This window comes from Citrus clementina, unplaced genomic scaffold (genome assembly GCF_000493195.1).
Source record: "Citrus clementina cultivar Clemenules unplaced genomic scaffold, Citrus_clementina_v1.0 scaffold_3, whole genome shotgun sequence".
In the NCBI taxonomy this organism is placed as follows: Eukaryota; Viridiplantae; Streptophyta; class Magnoliopsida; order Sapindales; family Rutaceae; genus Citrus; species Citrus x clementina.
The window spans coordinates 31,371,033-31,375,447 of NW_006262339.1; the positions used below are offsets into that span (position 1 = coordinate 31,371,033).

At 28.5% G+C, this 4,415-nt stretch overlaps 1 long non-coding RNA gene across 1 annotated transcript; it reads right to left on the reverse strand.

Moving 5' to 3' along the window:
* Positions 1 to 617: 617 nt before the first annotated feature.
* LOC112100409 lies at positions 618 to 3,317 on the reverse strand. Its single transcript, XR_002906780.1, has 3 exons — positions 2,857 to 3,317; positions 2,313 to 2,367; positions 618 to 1,119 (listed from the first exon to the last, which is right to left on the reverse strand). It is a non-coding gene; the product is annotated as an uncharacterized LOC112100409 (long non-coding RNA).
* Between the last annotated feature and the right edge of the window lie 1,098 nt (positions 3,318 to 4,415).

Consider the following 4,415-nt stretch of genomic DNA (forward strand, 5'->3'; position numbering starts at 1 on the left):
AATTTATTTACATATTTATAAACACATATATATATAATATTTTTCTATTCACTACTAGAAAATAGATAATAGATGACAGAAAATAACTGTCATAAAAAGAGGTGCATGACAGACAATCTATCCGTCATTTGTCACTGTCATTAATTTATGACAGAATTTTTTCCGTCATAAATTATGATAACTTTAACAGTCACATGTATATCACACTATATTTTAGTAGAAAATTCAAAATTGTTTTTTTTTAAAATTTTTTGGTGAAAAAATTTTATTATTTCAATTAATATTATTTTAATTTTATTATTATTAGAATGGAATTAATTTTAATTTAATATTATTATTTAAATTGTATTATTTATTTTGTAAATTCCCAAATTTTGCTATTTTTGAATTTTATTATTATCGAAATTTCATTAATATTAATATTATTGTATTATTATTTAAATTGTATTATTTATTTTGTAAATTCCCAATTTTTTAATTTTTTAAAATTAAATTTTTAAATAAAAAAATAGTATATCAAATCAAACCCAAAGTACTACCAAACATCTAACAATTCAAAAGTTACATCCACCAGAATAATCAAATATCTAATAAATAAAAAATTACATCCACCAATATCACAATAACTTGAAAATATATCAATTAAACAAATTATCCATTCACAATACAAAAAATATTCCGAAGTCCAGATATTGTATGTTAATTCTAGCCCAATAGCAAGCAAAATACCATCAGATCATGAATTCCAACAGCTAATTTTCCAACAAAACTGCACTCCAATTCCAGAGGCAACAACAATTGAATCTATGCAAAACTATCCAGCAGCTAAGTTTCCTGCAAAACTAAACTTCAATTCCAACACCAAGATTATCATATGCAGCTCAACTTGTAATCTTAAACAATATAAGAAACTTGGATATACAAGAAAGCAAGTTATATAAACCTAACAATATGCTATTAGTTAAGAAAGTGACTTAAAACAATAAAAAAATCTACCTTGTCTCCTTTCAAGGCATTAAATCTATAGCACTATGCATAAATTCTATAAGAATATGCTATATTAAGAAATTGTAGACTTGTAAGCAAGAGATATCTCCAATGCCAAAGCCCGAGAGTTTTCTGCAAAAAGATGCAAGATATCGGAAAATCAACTACAGAAAATGAACAGAAACACTAGCACTATCCAGATTTGAATGATTAGTAGAATTGTGAATAAGTTTTGAAATTTATTGAGTACTCAAATCTTTTATTTCCTTCAAGAAAATTATAATTGAAATATTCTATCATGAGCAGGTGCCCTGAAGGCAGCTAAAGCGCTAAACAGGAAGCAACTTCTTGTCTTCTATCATTTTGCATCATGAACCTAGAGGAGCCACTACATCCAATTGTAAAGCATATGCAAAACCCATTAAAATAAAATTCTAAAAGGGTTTTATCATTTATTCTGAGAGAGGAGGATTTTTTACTTTTTGAATTATTCCTCAATTGAATAGAACAAAAGAGCAATGCTTGCTGCTGCTACATGTATGACTTACAATTTTTTTTTAAAAGACACAGTCATTATCAATCAAGATGAAATCACCAATTACAGTGGCACCTATGTGAGGGGGTTTGTAATGGCATTTTACAATTGCATTTTATTTATCATCTCTAACTAACCTAGCCATCTCAAGTTGCAAAACAAAATTAAAGGCGATAATGGCATCATTTAAACTTGAAATCACCAATTACAGTGGCACCTATATGAGTGGGTTAGTTTCATTTTGTTAATTGTTTGCTATAAACAATAATCCCTAAAATAAATAGATACAGTCAAAGACTAAAAATCATGGAACTCCGTATTATTTTTCCTATCCTTCATATTAGTTTCTTTTAATTTTTTTTAAATGGTATTATCAGAAGTGCAAAACAGTACTTTTTTAATCGACTAAATTCTCTTGATAGTTTTGTTTCACACTTGCCTATCAGTATTAAATTCACCTCACACTAATTGATACCTATGTCATCATTCAATAGCAAGCAATAAGATAACAAGGGAGAAGGAGTAAACTCCTCTCCAAATCTAAACACAAACTTTCAAAGCAGTCAGAATGCACAAACATAATATAATATACACTTCAAACCTCCAAAAATTTACTGCATTTTGGAGACATAAATAGTATCTACTTTGTCCATATCGCTTAAAGCTCCTACTAAAGGCCAAAATTTCTTGCCTCATGAAAGTCACAATACAGGTTATGTAATCACCAATTTGTGCTTATACATACAGATTTTAAAAGACTGGCATATGATAATGCTAAGTATCATCTCACCTAAAATGAAGTCCATAGCTAGGTGCGACTAGTTTGCAAAATTAGCCTCTTCCACCTGTAGGAGTACAAGGCACTAAGTATTACATACTAAAAATTATAATTTCAATTTGATACAAGGACCAATAGATTTTGTGAGTGACATCAATTTATAACCAAAAAAAAAAAAGAGCTACTGCAAACTGATGCAAAAATCCTTATAACAAACTAAATCTAACCTCATAAATTAAATAATAGCACACAAGCACATAAATGAAACAAACAAGCCAACGGACAAAGGAGGAAAAATAAAAGAAAAGAATAAATATTTAAATTGGTGGCTTTGCTTTTTCATTACAGTCTTACAGAACGACAATTACTTAAATATGTTCGTATCGTCGAAAAACCCAAAGGGTCAATCGGTCTGGTTTTACTACAATTACTTGAAATGCATTTAGATAACATTCTTTTTCGATTGGGTATGGCTTCAACTATTCCTCAAGCCCAAAACACTAACAAATTCAATTTCTAATAAGCAAAATCATAAAATTTGAGTGCAAACCCTAACCTCATCTTTAAAGCACAGCTAAAGCACATAGTAACCTTGCTGTAATCACTTCGTTTGAAAGCATTGTTCCTCTTTCCATAAACTCTTATGCAAAATCCACCGTCTTCTCTCGTTCTCCGCCAGTGATGACACCTGAAAATTCACCATTAGTGAGGTGAACGACACTGACAGCACGATTGGACAGTGCAGGAGTTAGGGTTTTGTGGCCACTGAAATTATGGTGAAATGAGGGTTCAAGTGGCTGCTGAGATTAGGAGTTAGGGTTTTGACTATAGGAAAAGCTAAAGGGAACACTTAGAGTGAAATTTTGGAGTCCAATTTTGGTGTAGTTGAAGAGAGGATCGAAACTTTTAGGAATCGCAGGAGAGAGCAAAATTTGGGAGGGCATAAGAGAGTGGGAAATTTTGGTTAAGTGATGAAATAAAAGCGTCTAAAATTTTGGTTGAAGTGTTACAAGCATTTTTTTTTTCTATTTTTTAATATGAAACGTTTTGAATTTTCGTCTCTTTAGTTTTTTTGTTTCATCTTTAAAACTCACCGTTTTGAGTAAGTTCTAAAACGCACTGTTTTGATTTTTTTAAATAAAATAAAATATTAATAGTTGGTCAAATATGGTCAGAACATATTTCTATCATAATTTCTTGATATAATAAAAATCTATCACAAACGCTATCATAAATTTTCGATAGACAACAATTATTTCACAAAACTATCATTAATTTGTGATAGACTGAAATTTTATCACTTATCCATCATAAGACTGAAATTCTATCACTTATCCGTCATATTTTTATGATTTCTCAGAATCTGTCACAAACTGTCTGTTATCTATTGTCAGTTTTCTTGTAGTGATTGTATATACATATAATTGATTACATAATATTTTTTATTTTATTAATTTTTTATTTTGTTATATAAATATGATTGATAATAATAATAATTTTATTGAATTTAATGATTTTATTTCCTAATTGAATAAGGATAATTTTGAATTTTTATAATATATGTGAGCATATATATAGAATTGTATTAAGTATAAAACTGATTCTCAAAATCATATTTTTAAAAGTTATTCATTCTTTACTTTTCAAAATTTGTTGTAGGATGAGGTGATTTACAGAAAGTGATTGTTTAAAAATTTTTACCAACCACCAAAATTAGCTTTTACATTTTCAAAATTACTTTTAAGCATCTCAAAAGCAAAATATAATTTGTATTTTTTTACATGATATTTTTGGTGAGCTTGCAACCACAACCTTTAGATGAACTTTACTAATACAATCCAAGGGTCTAAAATTGAAACCATTATGGAACATGGGATTTAACATAATCAATGACTACAAATTGATGCAGTGCAGAAGCAATATTAGATCTCATTCTAACATACATTCTTAAAACTCAAGAAGGAGAACTCTCACAAAAGAAGAAAATATCTCAGTTGAAAAAATAATTAACTATTATTAATGAAAGCTTGTGTAAAGAGACAAGTATAACAAGTCTATTTATACTTGCTAAGATTGTCCTAATCTTAATGAAATTATGATTCCTTATAAAAAAAG